Genomic DNA, 24,654 nt, shown 5'->3' on the forward strand with positions numbered 1-24,654 from the left:
ATTGTTGATGGAGAAAGGGATGCACGGGGGAATACCCAAGCTTAGACGCTTGAGTCTCCTTGAATATTTCTTGGGGGTGCATGGGGGCATCCCCAAGCTTCAGCGCTTGACACTCCTGGATCTTCTTTCACCATCTTGCATCGCATACTTGAAAACTCCCTTCATACGAAACTCAACATAAGATGATTAGAGTAGTTAGTACCTATAATAAAATAATTTTTCTCCACTGGAAATAAAGATTTTCATGAAGAGCTATTGTTGCTCAAGATTGCCAAAAAGTTTCTGCAAAGAATAAGGAAGCTTAAGATTTGCAAAATGATGAAAACGCAAAACATGGCAGAATCTGTGAAAAACAGACTAGCAGGTAGTAAATAATTTTTTCAGGGCACTTCTTCAACTCAAATCAAAAAACTCAGAAAAAACGCGAGAAACTCAACTGTATGGATCATACTGTGTAAAACATTCAGATCAAAAAGATGAGCTGGTGATTTTTTTCGTCAAGCAGACAAAATCTGTTTCTGGACAGCATGTCACAACTTTTGAACTTTCTTGCAATTGGAGGCTAAAACTTGGCACAAAGCTTAAAAATAAAGATACAATGATCTTTATACAGTAGTAACACACATCAAGACCACTAAAAACTGAAAGTAAAAACTCAAAGTAAAGATAACCAGGGTTGTCTCCTCAGAGCTCTTTCTTTATAGCCATAAAGATAGGCTTAAGATTTTAATGATGCTCTCGTAGGAATAAGAGTTGTAGAACGAAAGAGAGCATCAAGAAGAAAATACCGAACACATTTAAGTCCAACATTCTTCCTATGCATATGAATATTGCAATATAATAATTCACTGAAGCACAAAGCAATAAGCATAGGAAGGCAAAACAAGTGCAGCTTCAAAACCTTCAACATAAAGAGAGGGAACTTGATATTATTGAAATATCTATAAGCATATGTTCCCTTCTCATAATAATTTTCAGTGGGATCATGAATAAATTCAACAATATAAGTATCACATAAAGCATTGTTACCATGATCCACATGCAAAAAGGTACTCTTACTCTCCACATAAGCATAATCTTTCTCATTGGTAATAGTGGGAGAAGGACTATCATAAACAACTTGAACACTATAGGTTAAGTGTGTATTGGCGAAATGGTGTTTAGCAAGGAAGTAATTCCCTCCATGATTATGACCAGTTTCATATGGATAATTTCATCTTATGTCATAGGTATCTTTACAATCACTATAGATAGGAGTTATAACATCATCATGGTAGAGAAGAGCATTATTATTGCTAGCAACTATATTTGTAAACATGTTGTCTTTATTCTTACTAGGAAAATAATTATCAATTATCACATCACTAATGGGTAAAGGACTTGCAATACTATCATCCCCAAGCTTAGAGTTTTCCATATCATCATTTTCAGAGTTGGTACCAAAAAGATTTTCAAGATCATAAGTAGCATTATCATCATCTTCCCAATCACAATAAGTAACATGCATATCATAATCAAAATCATCATCAATAGTACCTACGTACTTATCATCAAGATAATAATGAATGCAATCAAGCTCACCATCCTTCATAAATTTGTGCCCGTTAGGATAAAAGTTGATGCGAGGAATATGCTCAAGCCAGGTTGATACCCATTCTTCTTCCTTCTTGTTCCTCTTCCTCCTCTCATTTTTCTTCTTATTCACCTTAGAAGGGAGTGGTCAGAGAGGAAGCTTGTCCACATATTCTAGTTTATCAGTAGAAACAATAGGGGAAACTTGGGAGAAACTCTCCTTTTTATTAGTGGAAACATAAGAGAAATTTCTATGCTTTGGTAAAGTTCCCTCCTTTGTAATCTTACTTATGTAATCATTTTCATGGCAATCAACAACACAATAGATATGGAATTTTTGCAAAGTGTTGTTTATTCCTAAGGCATTATCATCTAGCCAAGAAGTTTTTTATGATAACTCTTCACACATCAAAAATAACATAAGTTCATCATAAAGATCAGAAGTAATCATGTTATCACACAACTGGTTAACAATTATGTTTTCAAAATACATGAATTGAAAATTAAAGTGACCCTCTATACCACAAAGTTCACAAGTAAAAGGATAAAGGTCGCACAATTCTCTAGCAGTTTCATTTATATCTCTAACCCAAGTGATTGTTCTTTCATGCTTATGTTGCTTACAATACTTCTCTTCTTCAATCATAGGTCTTTCACAAGGTCTATCCACTCCACAAAAATTAACATGCTTATATAAAACTTCATTTTCAGGAATTGGATCATGCATGTTGCAATTATCATTAACAATTTCATGTTCTTTGTAAATCTCTTTAAAAGGTTCATGGTGCTTGATCCAATTCTCCTTAGGCATATTAAGATGTGAAGCAATAGATTTGAGGAAATCAACAAGGAGTTGAGAATGAAGCCCGAACTTAGCACTACTCTTATTAGAACTTGCAATTTCAACAAAGGCCTAAACGCAATCATACCCATAATTTATACTTGACTCTTTACCTTTGTCGATCTCCCAATCTTAAGTATTTCGTTGAATTCTTTCAAGGAGTTCCCATTTAGCATCAGTCCTTTCGTTTGTGAAAGAACCCATGGAGGAAGCATCGAGCAAGTCTTTATCCCGTCGAGAGAGCCTAGCATAGAAATTAGTAATCATCATATCTTTGGGGAGCCCATGGTTAGGAAATTTTTGCATTAAAGTTTTTAGTAACCCCCAAGCTATGCTCTCTCCATCATGAGGATAGAAATGATAAACATAATTCCTATTCTCATGGACTTCATGAAGAGGATAAAACTTGGAGTAAAAGAGAGACTGGATCTCTTCCCAATCCCGTAGGTGAGAATCATCTAGTAGCCTATACCATTACAATGCTTTTCCTTTTAGTGACAAGGCAAATAATTTCCTCATGACTCCATATCTTGTCAAACCTGAAATCTTGAACAACTTACAAAGCTCTGTAAGTTTCATCCAATGAATACTAGGATTGACTGTTCCATCTCCTGCATAACAGTTATTCCTAATTATTTCAATTATCCCAAGTGGTATTTCGAATGGGATACATTCAGTAGGTGGAGGAGACTTCTCTACCACGGGTGTGGTAAAACGGCCTTCCCTAAGCAGCGAACTAAGAGTGCAGTTTTCCATAAGCCTAACTAGTGAAAATAAAAACAAGAAAAGAAAAGATATAATTGGAAGATCTAAAGATATACATTCAAGCACTCACCTCCCCGACAACGACGCTAGAAATAGCTTGATGTCTACGTACGCTTCTATTCTTGTAGACTATGTTGGGCCAAGCGCAGAGGTTTGTAGGACAACATCAATCACCCTCAAGTGGATGACGTAAGGTTTATCGAACTCAGGGAAGTAGAGGTTGAAGATGGTCTCTCTCAAGCATCCCTGCAATTAATAAACAAGAAGTCTCTTGTGTCCCCAACACACCTAATACAATGGTAAATCATATATGTGCACTAGTTTAGCGAAGACATGGTAAAATATGGGTGATAGGTGTCGCAAAGCAAGGTAATATAAATCTGTAATAAAAATTACAACAAGGTAGCAAGTGACAAAAGTGAGCATAAACGGTGTAACAATGGTGAAAAACAAGGCCTAGGCTTGATACTTTCACTAGTGGCAACTCCCAACAACATTAACATAGTCTAATCACATGATATTTCCAATAAAACATGCAATGGTGACGTACACGGAGTTTATTACTTTATGATCAAGAGAGGACGAGAATTATGTAGGGCTACAAAAGCACACCTCGGATTTCATAGTTCTCATCTGTGGATTTCCCAGTGTCACCGCGACCATCCAAATAAAGTACCACAATCACCACAAAGTATCTCAAGGATAGTCAAAGACAAGCACCAAGAGACTATCAATCTTCAATAAATTCACAAAAGAGGAAATCACTCATGAAAATATTTTTCTAATGCATGTCCAATAGACCGCTTTCACCATGGTATGAGGGATTATAATAGTTAAGATCAAGTGAGTACATCAATCCAATACATAGAAGAAGGGGAAACATCATGGGATCACCCTAGGTTAACATAGCCTATGATCACAATCAGGATCACATCATGGGAGAGAGAATTAACCACATAGTTACTGTAGAAGACCTCAGCCCCGAGAAGGAACTACTCCCGCTTCATGAAGGGAGGAAGCAACGTTGATGGAGATGAATTTGGGGGCACTTCCCTGTCCCGGCAGGGTGCGGGCACAGGAATTCTTGTAACACCCTGGTTTTCACTCCCTGATTTTTTTTCATTTAGGGGATGTTACCCTGTCCTTTTTGTCGATGTTATCGGATTTCTTTCGCTCTTGGGTACGTGAAGATGGTCATCTAGATTTGCCTTCCCTAAATTTTATCCCCAGTCTAGCCTTTCCACCCAAGATATCTTTTTGGTGTTTTGCCATCAAAACCCTACCTTCCGAATTGCCGGAAGGAAAACCCTGATCTCTCCTGTTTCAAAGGAACCCCAATTTATTTTGCCCTGTTGCCTCCCAAACCTTGTCCCAATGATCATCCCTCATCTTTAAACCCTGTATATGCAAAAATATTGCTAAGTCATTTGCAATATTTTTGATTTATAATTAATTCCTTTTTCTACTAGTTGAAGGAATTAAATCCAGGAAAATAGCTATCCATCTCCTAAGCTTATGAAAACTTGTAGATATATTCTTGGTGATCATATTGAGCTCCCATAAAATATTGGCCATCATAGAATAAAGGAAAATTGCATTTTCCTATTTAATGCCAATATTGCATTTTGGGCACTTTCTAAAGGAACTACCATTTTGGTAGCTAGGAAAAATCCCAAATACATTGTGGAGCTTCTCCGATCTATATATTGCTCATTTCCATCAAAATCCCAAGTTCCCTAGTTCAAATTTTGAGCACAACATCAAATTGCAAATTCTGTCCAGTTGGGAAATTTGCAAAGGAAGTGATCTATTCCTTGATGTCCTTGATCTGAAATTTTTCATGGTGGTTTATATTGTTAAATTACTACTGAATGCCAAAAATCAGCTCCATCCCCTTCTTCAATGTTGTCCAAGAAATTCTCCTAAGTTTCTGCCTATTTGGAAGCATTGTGAAGGAAGTACCATGTAGGCATTCACAAATGAGCTGAATTTTTTCCAGCATATCCATATATTCAAATCATCATTTCCCCCAAATTTGAGCCAAATCCATGTTGCCATTTGGGCCCAGCTTCAAATTCTAGTTTCTGGACCAGTTTGTAGTTCGTGAAGGAAGTGTATGCAAATTGGGTCTAAATGACTTCAAATTTGGCAAGCCTATTCTCCTTCCTATCATATTCCATTGTGACAAGGATTGAGCTCCTCTCATTCATCCATCTCTCCAGAAACAACTACAAACAGTTGCTGCGAGAAACTGTTTTGGTAGTTTTCTTTTTCCTAGAGCCTTCCTGTGGACTCCACTCTCATGTCTCATCCTTTTGAGCAGTGGGTGAGCTGTTCGACATGATGGGATACGCAGGAAAGACCCAGAGCATGTAGCACCCGTGGTGACCATGCTTGGGACAGGCCAAAATGGTGAACTGTGCTTTGTTGCCATTGACAGGACAGTTTCGGCCAGCCTTGACGTGTCTAGCGTGTCAAACAGCTCCGGGGAGTCCACGTAACCCCTCTCCATCAGCTTCCCCCTCCTATTTCCTCCTCCCCACGCCATGTCAGTCGCCGCGGAGGTGTTGTCCCGTCAGGAAGTGTCGTCTTCCTCCCTCCCTTGGCCTCTTCCTCCCCGAGTTGTCTAGTACTGCTGTTGAGTGATGGTATGGCACCACCGAGCGCTCGCCACCTCACCGGAGCACCAGTAAGTGGCTAAGAACGTCGCGGTGGCCGTTCCTATCCGCTCCGCCAGCCGGTTATAAAGTCGCGGCCCGAGCCCTTCCCCGAGCACCTCATCCCTCTAGCACCCTCCCTATCCCTCCTAGCCTCCTCCCCGGCCTCTTAATCGAGCTCGAGGAGCTCCAATTCAATCCAATCGCCGCCATGGCCGCCGCCTCGGTCCTCCCAAATTGGAGCTGCCCTGAGCCTCTCATCTCCATCTTCTGTGACACGAGGAACCTCCATGGTTCGGTGACCCTTCCCCGACTCTCTATGCCGCCTCTCGTGCACTTTGGCGACGTGCCCAACCTCGCCGGAGCCGCCTTCCGCCATGGCCAATGCCCCGCCTGACTCTGAGCTCTCTAGCGCTTGTGTGGTACCGGGACGGATGCGATGGTTCACCCCAGGGCCTTCGGTGCCCTCGCCTCAGCCCGAGGTGGCTAGAGTCGGCCGGATGCGCGCTGGCGCCGCGAAGTCTCGCCGGTGCCTCGGTTCGTTGGGAGGAGGAAGAAAGGGGTGAGGAGGAGAGAGAGGACCTGACAGGTGGGGTCGGGACCCACCTGTCGACGGCTAAGGGCCTGGCCAGCTGGATAAGTGGAAGTGCAAAATTCGGGAATGCGCTTTCCTCTTCGAAAAACGTATTTCCAGAGAAGACGCTTTCTACTATCCAGCCAAGGACCTGTTTGTAGGAATTTATTTATACATATAGGTCCCTAAACTTCATCGAGTCATATCTTTTTGCTCGGGACTCCGATTGGGGTGATTCCAAAGCCCACGTCTTCGTCTCGTCGAGCCCGTCATGATGGTATCATTTTCGTAAGGTGGTTACACTGTAAAATTGACCCTTTTGCCGTTGTCTCCAATCAGCCCCCTTCGAGAGAGAACTGTTCCGACAATCATTTCTACGGACTCTCCGGACCTCCTCCGGGTGTATTCTTCAACCCTAGGCAAGCCGATCGTCTAATATATGCCCTCAAGCTTTGCTCTGTGATGTTCTTGCATATTTAATTCAATATGCTTACGTACGAGTGTATAGTAATTTGTTGTATGAGATGCTGACGAACCCTTGCTCACAATATCTTCGATGATGGCCCCACGCCTGAGTCTGTGTTGTTTCCGGCCGTCCGGGGTGGATGCCAATTTTATATTTCTTTTGTCAGCAGCTGTCCCGTGTTCTCAGCTGCTTTTCGGGCGTTGCGGGCAACTGTTGAATTCCTTTCCGTAGCGGTGACCCTATGCTCTGAGTTGTGCTTCGGCCATCTTAGGGAACTGCTACTTTCTTCTTATCAACACCGTCTCATGCTCTGAGCTGCTTCCCAGCCATCTTGAGCCAAGGTTGAGCTATTCCGGTAAGGTCCCAGATCAGTGTTGTCATAACCGTTCTGATGGCTACCGATTTATTTGCTAGTTTTATGCGAGGGTTCCGAGGGTCTAATTTACAGTTAGAAATCGTCAAGTAATAATTTTTCATTTACATGTTGTCTTATTAATGACTCATAATATAGAAATAGGTTGTGATGTTGCTACCGTTGTTATTTCATGCGTAATCGTCATCATGTTAAGTCATTGTTGACAACAACCATGCTTGATAAATATGTTGTTTAGACCAACCTAATTGGTTGATCAGAGTGACCTGTCTGGGCACATCAGTGCAACCCCATTTGCCGATATGGGACGGCCTTCATTTAAGTTGTTCGCGTGATCGCTCTCACCGGTACCTCCAAAGAGGGAGGGTTATGCACGCATGCTACCCTGATCAGGTAGGCGGTGATAATCCTGCGAGCCCAGTTAAGTTGAGTTGGGCCCGCCCCCGGTTGGGACAGTTTTGTTTGGCCACGACGGTGGCAGGTGTCATGAGGACACAGGGCCACCCAGGGCAAGACTCTAGAGGAGAGTGGTTGCCGGTGGTACGATTAGAGGGGCACGGTTCAGGCAAGTTTCGTTGGAGTAATGTTGGTCCACGCAAATGGGATCACGAGGTCAGTGCTCCAGAGTATGGGTAAAGTGTGCAACCTCTGCAGAGTGTCAAAATCTATTCGAATAGCCATGTCCGTGGTATTGGATAGCCCGACCAGAGCTCAGTAAGGTGATCAACCGTAAGAGTAATGATGGAAGAACTCATTTTGAGCAGACATCGGAAGATGTCCGGTATATGACATGTTAGCCATGAGATGGCTATGAGATGAGTGGTCGATGCCCACATAAGTTGGATTGGATCAGATTCCGACTAGATCATGAGAATAGTCGGAGTATAAATCATTTACCTAATATGTTTTACCTTATCGCATTTACTTTCAAAGTTATCTTGCTAGATAACCCTGTTATACCTTGATAATTAACATGGCTAGATAAGTTTGCTATGTCATGATGATTAATATTGTTCTAATAACAAATACATGCTTGAATTCCATGGATTGCTGTGCTTAGTGTATATGTTAGTTTGGTTTGCTTGCGAGTACATTCAAAAGTACTCAACGGCTTTTAACGTGGCGAGGTTCACATAAGGATCCGTCGTTCGTGCCCTAGGAGACAGAGCGTTTGTGGTCTAGGAGCGTAACCGAGTCACATCCCTGTGAATGGGAGCCGCACCAAGACCATGCTGCCTTAGATATAGCTTTTCCGCTGCCATCACCCTTGTAGCTCATCTTGTAAAACTCTTATATTCATCAATAGTAATGCCTATGTTCATGATACATGTTGTAAATGTGCATGCCAGAGTGATTTCCTGGGCTGGCATGTGCGGCGACCGTCTGGCTACAGTGGTAATCAGGCGGAGCGCCAAATTCCGGTCCCCCGAAACTTGTTGGCGATGGCGGCGGAGATCGGAAGAGAAAAGGGTTTCGGCCTCAGGGTTTCCTCCACGGGGGTAAAAATAGGAGCCAAGGTAGGGCACCAGAAGGGGGTGGGCCCCACCCAGGCAGCCTCCTCGCACGGCCAGGGGGCAGGTCGTGCCACTAGGGCGCCTGGAGGCCTGGTGGCCCCCCTCTAGCCCTCCTTTGACCGCCTGGAGTCTTTTGGAACGCTGATTTTTTATATATTTTTTGTGGAATTTTTCGAGCACTGTAAATATGGGTATAAACCTACAAATCATAAACATCAGCAAACAGAAACTGGCACTGAGTGCACTGAGTTAGTAGGTTAGTCCAAATAGGTTGAAAAAGGTATGAAAGTGTACAAAACACATAGCAATATCACCTAAAACTTGCATGGGGCAAGCAGAAATTATAGATATGTTTGGGACGTATCAGATACCGGTTCAGTTTCTAAGTGTTAGTGACTCGAAATTATAGCTACAGATTAAAAGGATACTAGAAAGGGTGAGCTGACGATGTGTGTTGGAAGTAATTGCAAGGGTATTGTGATCAAACATCGCATGCTCCCTCTACCATCGAGATTAGTGTCGAACCTAAATAACTGTTATTTGGTTTTTGCGTTGAGCATAGACATGATTAGATTGTGTTTATCGCAATACAGTTATTCATTTAAAGTTAATAATGGTTACTCTATTTACTTGAATAATACCTTCAATGGTCTTGCACCTAAAATGAATGTTTTATTGAATCTCGATCGTAGTGATACACATGTTCATAATATTGATGCCAAAAGATACAAATAGTAATGATAGTACCACTTATTTGTGGCACTGCCGCTTCAGTCATGTTGGTATAAAACATATGAAGAAGTTACATGCTGATGGATCTTTGGATTCACTCATTTTTGAATCATTTGAGACATGCGAACCATTCCTATTGGTGTAAACACATGAAGAAACTCCACGCAGATGGATTGTTTAGACTCACTTGATTTTGAATCACTTGAGACATGCAAATAATGCCACATGGGGAAGATGACTTAAGGCCTCGTTTTCAGTGAGATGGAACGAGCGAGTGACTTGTTGGAAATAATACATTTTGATGTATGCAGTCCAATGAGTGCTGAGGCACGTAGTAGATATCATTATGTTATTACTTTAGTGATGATTTGAGTAGATACCTGTGTATTTTCTTGATGAATTACAGGTCCGAAGTATTGAAAAGTTCAAGCAATTACAGAGTGAAGTTGAAGATCGTCGAGACAAGAGCATAATATGTCTACGATGTGATCGTGGAGGTAAATATATATCGAAGTTGCAAGTTTGGTAAATATTTAAGACAATGTGAAAATGGTTTCACAACTCATGCCACCTGGAACACCATAATGTGATGGTCTGTCCTAATGTCATAGCCGCGACTTATTGGATATGGTGCATACTATGATGTCTCTTACCAAATTACCACTATCGTTTTTGTGTTAGGCATTAGAGACAACTGCATTCACTTTAAATAAGGCACCACGTAATTGGGTTGAGATGAAACCATAGGAACTATGGTTTGGATAAACCTAAGCTGTCGTTTCTTAAAATTTTGGGGTTGCGATGCTTATGTGAAAAAAAATCAGTTTGATAAGTTCGAACCCAAAGCAGATAAATGCATCTTCATAGGAAACCCAAAATAGTTGGGAATACCTCCTATCTGAGATCCGAAAGGAAAGTGTTTGTTTGTAGAAAAATGTCATTTCTCGAGAAAAGTTTTTCTCGAAAGAATTGAGTGGGAGGATGGTTGAAACCTGATGAGGTTGTTGAACCGTCACTTCAACCATGTTCCTGTGGCGCCTACACTAGTTGAAGTAGAAAGATGATGATGGTGATCATGAAGCTTCGGTCGACAAGGAATCATATTACTCCAGAGTGGTGCAGTAATCCTGTTTTGGAGGTCATATTGCTGGACAACAATGAACCTACAAGGTATCGATAAGCGATGGTGGGCCTGGGTTCCGACGAATGGCTGGAGGCCATGAAATCCGAGATAAGATCCATGAATGAAAACAAATTGATGGTCGTAAGACTGTTAAGTACAGATGGATTTTTAAAACGAAGACACACGATGATGGTGAAAGTCACCATTTAGAACGCTCGACTTGTTGCAAAGATGTTTCCGACAAGTTCAAGGAGTTGACTGCGACGAGACTTTCTCACTTGTAGCGATGCTAAAAGTCTGTTGGAATTATGTTAGCAGTTGCTGCACTTTTTTTTATGAAATCTTGCAGATTGATGGCAAAACATTGTTTCCTCGACGGTTTCCTCGAGGAAAGGTTGTATGTGATACAACCAGAAGGTTTTGTCAATCCTAAGGATGCTAACAAGTATGCAAGCTCTAGTGATCCTTCTATGCACTGGAGAAAGCATCTCAGAGTTGGAATATAAGCTTTGATGAGATGATCAAAGTTTTTGGGTTTATACAAAGTTTATGAGAAACTTGTATTTCCAAGAAAGTGAGTGGGAGAACTATAGAATTTGTGATGAGTATATGTGGTTGACATATTGTTGAACGGAAATATTGTGGGATTTCTGGAAAGCATAAAGGGCTATTTGAAAGGAGTTTTTCGAAGGAAAACCTGGATTGAGCTACTTGAACAATGAGCACCATGATCTATAGAGATAGATCAAGACGCTTGATAAAACTTTCAATGAATACATACCTTGACAAGATTTTTGGAGGAGTTCAAAAAAGATCACTCAAAGAAGGAGTTCTTGGCTGTGCTATAAAAGTGTGAAATTTGAGTAAGACTCAAAGCCCGACCACGACAGAAGAAAGAGAAAGGACAAAGGTCGTCCCCTGTGCATTGTCCATAGGCTCTATAGTATGTTATGTTGTGTACTGCACCTGATGTGTGCCTTGCCATGAATCTGTCAAGGGGTACAAAAGTGATCCAGGAATGGATTACTAGAAAGTGGTCAAAAGTTATCCTTAGTAACTAGTGGACTAAGGAATCTTTCTCGATTGTGGAGGTGATAAAAGAGTTCGTCGTAAAGGTTTACGTCGATGCAAGCTTTCACACTAATCCGGATGACTGTGAGTAGTAAACCGGATTCGTATAATGGAGCAGTCGTTCGAAATTGTTCCAAGTGAAGAGTGATAGAACCATCTATAGTATGACATAGAGATTTTTAAAATAGCACACGGATTTGAATGTTTTAGACCCGTTGACTAAAGAATCTCTCACAAACAAGACATGATCAAACCCCACAACTGTATGGGTATTAGATTCATTACAATCACATAATGATGTGAACTAGATTATTGACTCTAGTGCAAGTGGGACACTATTGGAAATATGCCCTAGAGTAAATAAAAAATTGGTTATTATTATATTTCCTTGTTCATCATAATCGTTTATTATCCATGCTAGAATTGGAAGCTCAACTACATGTGTGGATACATAGACAACACACTGTCCCTAGTGAGCCTCTAGTTTACTAGCTCATTGATCAAAGATGGTCAAGGTTTCCTGGCCATAGACAAGTGTTGTCACTTGATAACGAGATCACATCATTAGGAGAATGATGTGATGGACAAGACCCAAACTATGAACGTAGCATATGGTCGTGTCAGTTTATTGCTACTATTTTATGCATGTCAATGTATCTGTTCCTATGACCATGAGATCATGCAACTCTCAGACAACGGAGGAATACCTTGTGTGTATCAAACATCACAACGTAACTGGGTGGCCATAAAGGTGCTCTATAGGTATCTTTGAAGGTGTCTGTTGGGTTGGCATGGATCAAGACTGGGATTTGTCACTCTGTGTGACGGAGAGGTATCTCAGGGCCCACTCGGTAATACAACATCACAACAAGCCTTGCAAGCAATGTGACTAAGGAGTTAGTCACGGGATCTTGTATTATGGAATGATTAAAGAGACTTGCCGGTTACAAGATTGAACTAGGTATAGAGATACCGACGATCGAATCTCGGGCAAGTAACATATCGAAGGACAAAGGGAACAACATACGAGATTAACTGAATCCTTGACATAGAGGTTCAACCGATAAAGATCTTCGTAGAATATGTAGGAACCAATATGCGCATCCAGGTCCCGCTATTGGTTATTGAACGTAGAAGTGTCTCGGTGATGTCCGCATAGTTCTCAAACCCTGAGTGTCTGCACACTTAACGTTCGGTGATGCTAGAGTAGTATTGGGATATGTACGTTGGTGACCAAATGTTGTTCGGAGTCCCGGATGAGATCCTGGATGTCACGAGGAGCTCCGGAATGGTCCAGATGTAAAGATTTTTATATGGGAAGTCCTATTTTGGCTATCGGAAAAGTTCTGGGTTTTATCGATATTGTACCGGGAAGCTTCTGGAAGGTTCGGGAAGGTTCCCTCCAGACCCTAGGACGTGCATGGGCTATAAGGTGGCGTCCAAGCCTTGTTGGGTGATGACCCACAAATATAGGGGATCAATCATAGTCCTTTTGATAAGTAAGAGTGTCGAACCCAACGAGGAGCAGAAGGATCTGACAAGTGGTTTTCAGCAAGGTAAAATCTGCACGCACTGAAATTATCGGTAACAACTCATTGTGTGGTGAGATGATTCGTAGCAAGCAACAAGTAACAAAAGTAACAACGGTGCAGCAAAGTGGCACAATCCCTTTTGTAGCAAGGGACAAGCCTGGACAAAGTCTTATAGGAGGAAAAACGCTCCCGAGGACACACGGGAATTTGTGTCATCCTAGTTGTCATCATGTTCATATGATTCGCGTTCGTTACTTTGATAGTTTGATATGTGGGTGGACCGGCGCTTGGGTACTGCCCTTACTTGGACAAGAATCCAACTTATGATTATCCCCTCTCGCAAGCATCCGCAACTACGAAAGAAGAATTAAGACAAAGTCTAACCATAGCATTAAACTAGTGGGTCCAAATCAGCCCCTTACGAAGCAACGCATAAAGTAGGGTTTAAGCTTCTGTCACTCTAGCAACCCATCATCTACTTACTACTTCCCAATGCCTTCCTCTAGGCCCAAATAATGGTGAAGTGTTATGTAGTCGACGTTCACATAACACCACTAGAGGAAAAACAACATACAACACATCAAATTACCGAACGAATACCAAATTCACATGTCTACTATTAGCATGACTTATCCCATGTCCTCAGGAACAAAAGTAACTACTCACAAAGCATAATCATATTCATGACCAGAGAGGTAATGAGTAGCACCAAGGATCTGAACATAAACTCTTCCACCAAGTAATCCAACTAGCATCAACTACAAAGAGTAATCAACAATACTAGCAACCTTACAAGTACCAATCGGAGTCGCGAGACGGAGATTGGTTACAAGTGAGGAACTAGGGTTTGGAGATGAGATGGTGCTGATGAAGATGTTGATGGTGACGAGTCCCCTCCGATGAGAGGAGTGTTGGTGATGACGATGGCGACGATTTCCTCCTCCGGGAGGTAAGTTTCCCCGGCAAGATCGTCCTGCCGGAGCTCTAGATTGGTTCTGCTCAAGTTCCACCTTGTGGCGACGGCGAATCCATGAAAAATCTCCTCCCTGGTTTTTTCCTGGACGAAACCTTCATATAACAGAAGAGGGGGGCCAGTGGGCCAGCAGGCTGCCCACAAGCCCTCATGGCGCGGCCTAGGGGGGTGGCCGTGTCGTGCAGGCTTGTGGCTACCTGCACGCGCCCCTCTGGTACTTCTTCGGCCTAGTATTTTTTAAAAATAAGGAAAAAAATCCTCGTTGATTTTTACTGCATTTGGAGTTGCGCAGAATAGGTATCTCAACTTTGCTCCATTTTCAGGCCAGAATTCCAGCTGCAGGCATTCTCCCTCTTTGTGTAAACCTTGCAAAATAAGAGAGAAAAGACATAACAATTGTACCGTGAAGTGAAATAACAGCCCAAGAAGCGATAAATATTAACATGAAAACATGATGCAAAATTGACGTATTATTGGGCCAGCCCCCAAGGGCCCATGCGGTTTGGAGGGAAGAGTCCCTAAAGGGGAAGGCACCTCCTAGGTGCCTTGGGGTGGGAGGAAACCTCCCTAGGCCCACGCCCCCTCCTTGGAGGAGGGGCTAGGGCTGCGACCCAACCCTCCTACTTGCCTCCTATATATAGTGGGGGAGAGGGAGGGGCTGAATACACCAATTCCCACGCCCCGGAGGCAGCCCTACCTCTCCCATAACTTCATTTTCTCCTGAGATCGGTTCCGACAGCGCTTGGCGAATCCCTGCTGGCACTTCTCCACCATCATCTCCACCATGTCATCGTTCTGGTTGAGATCCCATCTACTTCTCCTTCCTATCTTGCTGGATCAAGAAGGAGGAGACATCATCGAGCCATACGTGTGTTGAACGCTGAGGTGTCGTCTGTTCAGCGCTAGATCGGGACAGATTGTGACGAGATCGCGGGACGGATAGTGATTGGATTGCGAAGATGTTCGACAACATCAACCGCGTTATATACGCTTCCGCTTAGCAATCTACAAGGTTATGTAGATGCACTCTCCCCTCTCATAGATGGTCATCACCATGGATAGATCTTGTGTGCGCGTAGGAATTAGTTTGTTTCCATACGGCGTTCCCCAACATGTGGTTGTCTCTAATACATAACCGCAAAACGATAATGGTAGTTCGACAAGAGACATCATAGTATGCACCATATCCAATAGGGCATGCCTACAACGTTCGGACACACCATCACACTATGGCGTTGCACGTGTCATGAGTTGCAAAACAATTTCGACATTGTATACCAAAATCACAACTCAGATATTCATCTCTACGATCATATCGTAGACATTTCATCCTCTTGTCACGATGATCTTCAACTTCACTCTGAAATTGCTTGAAATTTTAAATAATTTAAACTCGTGATTCATCAAGTAAATACACCTGTATCTACTCAAATCATCCGTGAAGTAAGAACATAAAGATATCCACTGCGTGCCTGACCACTGATTGGACAGCATACATCAAAATGTATTATTTCCAATAAGTCACTTTCTCGTTCCATCTAACTAGAAAACGAGACCTTCAGTCATCTTGCCCATGTGGCATGATTTTCAAGTCTCAAGTGATTTAAAATCAAGTGAGTCCAAAAGATCCATCTGCAAGGAGTTTCTTCATGCGTTTACACCAATAGGCATGGTATGCACGTCTCAAATGAATTAAAAATGAGCGAGTCCAAAGATCCATCAACATGGAGCTTCTTCATGCGTTTTTTACCAATATGACTTAAGCGGCAGTGCCACAAGTAAGTGGTATTATCATTACTACTTTGTATATTTTGGCATCAATATTATGAAGGTGTGTATCACTACGATCAAGATTCAATAAACCATTCATATCAGGTGCATGACCATTGAAGGTTTTATTCAAGTAAACAAAGTAACCATTATTCTCTTCAAATGTAATAATCGTATTGCAATAAACACGATCCAATCATGTTCATACTCAACGCAAACACCAAACAACATTTAGGTTTAACGCTAATCCCGAAGGTAGAGGGAGCGTGCGATGGTGATCACATCAACCTTGGAAACACTTCCAACACACATCGTAACCTCGCCTTTAGCTAGTCTCCGTCTATTCCATAGATTTTATTTTGAGTTACTAACATTTAGCAACTGAACCGCTATCTAATACCCATGTTCTACTAGGAGTACTAGTAAAGTACACACGTATATCTAACATACTTCTGTTGATGTTGCCAACCTTCTTATCTACCAAGTGTTTAGGGCATTTCTAACTGAGTGATCATTCCCCAAGTCATAGAAGCACATAGTCTCGGGTTTGGGTTCAACCTTTGGTTTCTTCATATGAGTGACAACTGACTTGCCATTCTTGAAGTTTCCCTTCTTTCCCTTGCCCTTCTTGAAACTAGTGGTTTTACTAACCATCAACACTTGATGCTCCTTCTTGATTTCTACCTCCGCGGTGTCAAACATTGCGAATAGCCCAGGGATCATCTTCTCCATCTCTGATATGATATAGTTCATCATGAAGCTTAGTAGATTGGTGGCATTGACTTTGCAGAACTATGTCAATCACTATCTCATCTGGAAGATCAACTCCGAGTCGATTCAAGTAATTGTAGCACCTAGACAATCTGAGCACATGGTCAACAATTGATTTTTTTCTCCTTTACTTTGTAGGCAAGGAATCTTGTTTGAGGTCACATACCTCTCAACATGAGCATGAGCCTGAAATCCTAATTTTAGCTCTTTGAACATCTGATTTGTTCCGTCACGCTCAAAACATTATGGGCACCTCAATTCTAAGCTGTAAAGCATGATGCATTGAACTATCATGTAATCATCAAAACGTGTATGTCAAATGTTCGCAACATCCATAGACGACGCGTGGGGCAGCACACCGAGCGGTGCGTTATGGATGTATCCTTTTGTGCAGTAATGAGGACAATCCTCACTTTAGGTACCCACTCCGCATAGTTTCTACTATCATCTTTCAACTTAATTTTCTCTAGGAACATATCAAAATACAGGGGAGCTACAGCGCAAGATAATAATCTACTACATAATTTGAAAAGACATTTTAACTATATTCTGAGTTCAATTAATCATATTACTTAAGAACTCCCACTAAAATTGACATCCCTCGAGTGGTACATGAACCAAATTCACCAACCCATGTCCGATCATCACGTGAGATGAGGTGGCTTCAATGGTGAACATCTCCATGTTGATCATATGTACTATATGACTCATGCTTTACCTTTCGATCTCCCATTTTCCGAGGCCATGTCTGTACATGCTAGGCTCGTCAATTTTAACCCGAGTGTTCCGCGTGTGCAAAACTGCCTTGCACCCGTTGTATGTGAACGTTGAGTCTATCACATCCGATCATCACGTGGTGTCTCGAAACGACGAACCATCACAATGGTGCACACTAGGGGAAAACACAAATTTATTTTGAAAATTTAGCGAGGGATAACCATATAATGCTACCGTCGTCCTAAGAAAAACAAGGTGAATGAAAAGGATTAACATCACATGTAAATCATAAGTGACATGATATGGACATGAACTTGTGCTTTTTGATCTCCATCTCCAAACCACTGACATGATGTCCATCGTCACCGACACAACACCATGATCTCAATCATCATGTTACCATCAAGGTTGTCATTCCAACCATGCTTGTACTACTATCGGTACCGTTTAGCGATCAAGTAAAGCATTAATGATTGACACGCATGTCATACAATAATTAAAGACAACCCTATGGCTCCTGCCGGTTGCCGTAGCATCGACATGCAAGTCTATATTAACTATTACAACATGATCATCTCATACATAAAATATATATCATCATGTCTTTGGCCATATCAGATCATAGCATACCCTGCAAGAACAAGTTAGACGTCCTCTAATTTGTTTTTGCATGTTTTACGTGGCTGCTATGGGTATCTAGCAAGAATGTTCCTTACCTGCGCAAAACCACAACAGTCATACGCAAGTTTCCATTTAACCTTCTACAAGGGCCGCCTCTATTGAATCCGATTCAACTAAAGTGGGAGAGACACACTCCCGCCAGCCATCTTTATGCAACAAGTTGCATGTCCTTCGATGGAACCGGTCTCTCGTATGTGGACGAGTAAAGTTGGTCTGGGCCGCTTTGTCCCATAATACCGCTGAATCAAAAAAGGACTGAGGAGGGAAGCAATCAGAATATCCACATCCAGAAACTCCTTTGTGTTTGTGCCAAATTAAACCTTTGGGATGACTTGTATGATAAGTATAATTGATACGGTGCAAAACCAGAAACTTTGACGTCAAGTGCAGAATTTCTATGATTTTACTGGAGTGTATTTTCAAGCTGATTTTTTACACAGTATTGCTATAAAAATTCCTCAAGACTTACTAATTGTTCATAATTTTTATAGTTACAAAAGTATAGGTTCATTACAGATTACTACAAACAAATCCGTTTTAGACAAATTCGGTTTTTTGCTTGCATAGTTTACTTGTTTTGATGATGCTATTGATTGTATCGGCGGGTATAATCCATGGAGATGTTAGAATACAATACCTATTATGAAATAATGAAATAATAATCATTTTACAAGAGTACCTAAGTATTTGTTATGTTGCTTATACTAACAGATCTCACAAAGTTTTGTTTAGTTTTGTGTGATTGAAATTTTCATGTTTTGGGCGTTATCGCGATGGAAAATAGAATAAAGAGCATCAAGAGCCTAAGATTGGGAATTCCCAGGGAATCCCAAGGTAATATTATAGGAATACTCAAGCATCTAAGCTTGGGGATGCCCCAAAAGGCATTCTATCTTTTATCGCAATCCATCGGTATATCACTGGAAGCTACATTTTTATTCGTCACATGATATGAGTTTTGCTTGGAGTATCATTTGCTTTAGTTTTATTTTTACTTTTTAGTTTTCCACAATCATATTTTTATGGACACACCAACCTGAGAGAGATACACATTTATCATGATTTGTTAGAATAATCTTTTTAGCTTCCCTTATATCTTTTGAGCTAAATAATTGCTCTAGTACTTCACTTACATCTTTTTGAGCACGGTGGCGTGTAGATTTTATAGAATTATTTGATCTCTCATTCTTCACTTATATTTGTTTGAGAGTTAATAAATAGTAGCAACAATTTGCATGGGTCACAAAGCTAGTCCACAAATAATAAGTATCCAATGGATGATAATCAAAACAATTGTGTAGCGCATAAACCGAAATTGTGGGTTAATGATACTGATGTGGTAATATGAAAAGGGTGTGAGTGCATCATTGTTGATTTATAGAAGTAGCAGTACTAATAGGTGTTAATTCTTTGTTTCTTCGAATATGTATGGCAGGGATGTGTGAGCATTTCTATTCCTCGTTGAAATCCTAGTGTTGTTTCGAGTCGGAGTCGCGCCATGGTTGACTCCTCCCAACCCTCTCCCTCAGGGCATACGGGTAGTGATTTGATTTGTGATGAAACAAATAAAACTTTGCAATAATATCTGAGTTCTTCATGACTAATGTGATATCATACACATACTCAATCTCACCTCCTTATATTTTCTAGCCTCTTCGCTATCGTGCATTGCTCATTCTCACCTCGAGGATCGGTGCGAACTTCGCCGGTGCATCCAAACCCCATGGCATGATGTGCTGTGTCACACATAAAACTTTGTTTATCTTCCTCAAAACAGCCACCATATCTACCTATCATGGCATTTCCATAACCATTCTGAGATATATATTGCCATGCAAATTTCACCGTTACATCATATGACTAGTTCATTCATCATCATATTGCTTTGTATGATCATATAGAGCTGACATAGCATTTGTGGCAAAGCCACCATTCATTACATTGCTGAAAAATGTCACACTAGATCATTACACATCCTGGTACACTACCAAAGGCATTCATATTGAGTCGTATCAACACTACCAAAGGATGATGGAGACTATGATTCCCCTACAATTCGGGAAGAGACTCCGGGCAAAAAAAATGAAAAAATGGGGGAGGCCGAATTTGTCCACCATAATAGAGAAAAAGAGAGAAGGAGCTTTGCTACCATCCTTTACCACACTTGTGCCTCAAAGTGGCACCAGGTTCCTCATGAAGAAAGTCTCATGATATGTTATTTTCATATGCTAGTGAGAATCATATTATCATTACTATAAATTCGGCTTGCATATTCCGATGATGTGCTTCCTGAAATGCCCGAGGTATTCATGAGCAAGCAAGTTGGATGCACACCCCACTTAGCTTCATTTGAGCATTCATACACTTATAGCTCTATTATACGTCCATTTTGCATCATGCTTTTATAATGATATTTATCGCATTATGGGCTGTTATTACACATTATGGTACAATACTTATGCCTTTTCTCTCTTATTTTATAAGGTTTACATGAAGAGGGAGAATGCCGGCAGCTGGAGTTCTGGGCTGAAAAAGGAGCAAGTTTGAGATATATATTCTCCACAACTCCAAAAGCCAAAAAAATCAGCAAGGAATTATTTTGGAATATATAAAAAATACAGGGCGGAAGAAATACTGGAGGGGAGCCACCAGGAGGTCACGAGCCTGCCATGCGCGCCCCACCCCTTGGGCGCGGCTGGGGGGCTCGTGGGCCCCCTGTTACCCCTCCGGCTCCCATCTTCTTCTATATAGAGGGTTTCATCCCAGAAAAAAATCAAGAGAGAGCTTTCGGGAAGAATCTCCGCCGCCACGAGGCGAAACTTTAGCAGAACCAATCTAGAGCTCCGGCAGGGCCGTCCTGCCGGGGAAACTTCCCTCCCGGAGGGGGAAATCGTCGCCATTGTCATCACCAACACTCCTCTCATCGAAGGGGACTCATCTCCATCAACATCTTCATCAGCACCATCTCATCTCCAAACCCTAGTTCATCTCTTGTACCCAATCTCCATCTCGCGACTCCGATTGGTACTTGTAAGGTTGCTAGTAGTGTTAATTACTCCTTGTAGTTGATGCTAGTTGGTTTACTCGATGGAAGATCATATGTTCAGATACTTAATGCTATTCAATACCTCCCTGATCATGAACATAATTATGCTTTGTGAGTAGTTATGTTTGTTCATGAGGACATGGGATAAGTCTTGCTATAAGTAGACATGTGAATTTGGTATTCGTTCGATATTTTGATGCGTTGTATGTTGTCTTTCCTCTAGTGGTGTTATGTGAACGTCGATACATGACACTTCACCATTATTTTGGCCTATAGGAAGGCATTGGGAAGTAATAAGTAGATGATGGGTTGCTAGAGTAACAGAAGCTTAAACCCTAGTTTATGCGTTGCTTCGCAAGGGGCTGATTTGGATCCACCAGTTTAATGCTATGGTTAGACTTTGTCTTAATTCTTCTTTCGTAGTTGCGGATGCTTGTGAGAGGGGTTAATCATAAGTGGGATGTTTTTCCAAGTAAGGACAGCACCCAAGCACCGGTCCACCCACATATCAAACTATCAAAGTAGCGAACACGAATCATATGAACATGATGAAAACTACCTTGACAGAAATTCCCATGTGTCCTCGGTAGCGCTTTACCTTATATAAGAGTTCGTCCAGGCTTGTCCCTTTCTACAAAAGGGATTGGGACATCTTGCTGCACCTTTGTAACTATTGTTTGTTGCTACCCGTTATGAATTATCTTATCACACAACTATCTGTTACCGATAATTTTAGTGCCTCCAGAGAATACCTTGCTGAAAACCACTTGTCATTTCATTCTGCTCCTCGTTGTGTTCGACACTCTTACTTATCGAAAGGATTATGATAGATACCCTACACTTTTGGGTCATCAAGACTCTTTTCTGGCGCCGTTGCCGGGGAGTGAAGTGCCTTTGGTGAGTGGAAATTGGTAAGGAAACATTTATATAGTGTGCTGAAATTTATTGTCACTTGTCACTATGGAAACTAATCCTTTGAGGGGCTTGTTCGGGGTATCTTCACCTCGACTGGAAGCACAAAGAATTTCTCCTCAACCTACTGCACCTACTGAAAATATTTATTATGAAATTCCTTCGGGTATGCTAGAGAAACTGTTGGCTAATCCTTTTACAGGAGATGGAACATCACATCCCGACTTGCATCTAATCAATGTAGATGAAGTTTGTGGTTTATTTAAGCTTGCAGGTTTGCTCGAGGATGATGTCAATAAGAAGGTCTTTCCCTTATCTTTGAGGGATAAAGCATTGACATGGTATAGGCTATGTGATGATACTGGATCATGGAACTACAACCAATTAAAATTGGAATTTCATCAAAAGTTTTATCCTATGCATTTGGTACATCGTGATCGAAATTATATCTATAATTTTTGGCCTCGTGATAGATAAAGTATCGCTCAAGCTTGGGGGAGGCTTAAGTCAATGTTATATTCATGCCCCAACCATGAGCTCTCGAGAGAAATTATTATTCAGAACTTCTATGCTCGGCTTTCTCGTGATAATCGCACCATGCTTGACACTTCTTGTACCGGTTCTTTTATGAAGAGAGATATTGATGTCAAATGGGATTTATTGGAAATAATTAAATGCAACTCTGAAGATTGGAAGTTTAATGATGGTAAGGAGTCAGGTATGAATCTTAAGTTCGATTGCGTTAAATCCTTCGTTGAAACAAATACTTTTCGTGATTTTAGCGCTAAACAAGGACTTGACTCTGAGATAATAGCTTCTTTATAATATCATCCTAAGAAGAAGTGATTTAAATATCATCCTCCCATAGAAGTCAATGTAGTAAAACCCAATCTTGTTGAAGAGAAAGTTATTGCTTATAATGTTTATATTGTTCCTAGTGCTTACATTGAGAAACCACCTTTCCCTGTTAGAATAAAGGATCATGCTAAAGCTTCAATTATGATACGTGAGGGCTACATTAGAAAACCTACACCCCCTAAGAAAAATTAAGTTGAACCTAGTATTGTTATTATTGAAGATCTCCTGGCCGATAACGTTGACGGGCATGTTATTCAATTCTTTGAAGCTGCTGCTAGAATTGCTAAACCTCATGCTAGAGACAAACATAAACCTGTTGTTGGCATGCCTGTTGTTTGTGTTAAGATAGGAGATCATTGTTATCATGGTTTATGTGACATGGGTGCTAGTGTTAGTGCAATACATAAATCTTTATATAATAAAATTGAAGATGAGATTGCACCTGTCGAGATGGAATTTATTGATGTTACTATTAAACTTGCTAATAGAGATACTATCTGCCCTGTGGGAATTGTTAGAGATGTTGCAGTCTTGTGTGGTAAAACTAAGTATCCTACTGATTTTCTCGTTCTTGCTACCACACAAGATAGCTTTTGTCCCATCATATTTGGTAGACCTTTCCTCAATACTGTTAGTGCTCAGATTTATTGTGAGAAACAAACTGTTACTGTTGGCTTTGAAGGTGTGTCACATGAATTTATTTTTTTCTAAGTTTGGTAAACAACCTGATGAAAAAGAATTGTCTAATATGGATGAAATTATTTCTCTTTCTTCTATTGTTGTGCCTCCTACTGACCCTTTGGAGCAATACTTGCCTGAACATGAAAATGATATGCATATGGATGAAAGGAATGAGATAGATAGACTTATCTTTAAACAACGTCCTATCCTTAAGAATAATTTGCCTGTTGAATTACTTGGAGATCCACCTCCACCAAAGGGTGATCCTGTGTTTGAGCTTAAAAAATTACCTGATACTCTTAAGTATGCTTATCTTGATGAAAAAGAGATATATCCTGTTATTATTAGTGCTAACCTTTCAGAGCATGAAGAAAAGAAATTATTCAGAACTCTGAGGAAGCACCATACTGCTATTGGATATACTCTTGATGATCTTAAGGTCATTAGTCCCACTCTATGCCAGCATAAAATTAAAACTGATCCTGATTCCAAACCAGTTGCCGATCATCAACAAAGATTAAATCCTAAGATGAAAGAGGTGGTAAGAAAATAAATACTAAAGCTCCTGGAAGCAGGTATTATTTTTCATGTTGCTCATACTGATTGGGTAAGTTCGGTGCATTGTGTCCCAAAGAAGGGAGGTATTACCGTTGTCCCTAATGATACAGATGAATTGATCCCACAAAGAATTGTTACTGGCTATAGGATAGTAATTGATTTTAGGAAATTAAATAAAGCTACTAAGAAAGATCATTACCCTTTACCTTTTATTGATCAAATGCTAGAAAGATTGTGTAAACATACACACTTTTGCTTTTTGGATGGCTATTTTGGTTTCTCCCAAATACTTGTTGCACAATCTGATCAGGAGAAAACCACTTTTACTTGCCCTTTCGGTACCTTTGATTATAGATGTATGCCTTTTGGTTTATGTAATGCACCTTCTACCTTTCAAAGATGTATAATGGATATATTCTCTGACTTTTGTGAAAAGATTGTTGAGGTTTTCATGGATGATTTCTCCG

This window comes from Hordeum vulgare, chromosome 2H (assembly GCF_904849725.1).
Source record: "Hordeum vulgare subsp. vulgare chromosome 2H, MorexV3_pseudomolecules_assembly, whole genome shotgun sequence".
Taxonomy (NCBI): Eukaryota; Viridiplantae; Streptophyta; class Magnoliopsida; order Poales; family Poaceae; genus Hordeum; species Hordeum vulgare.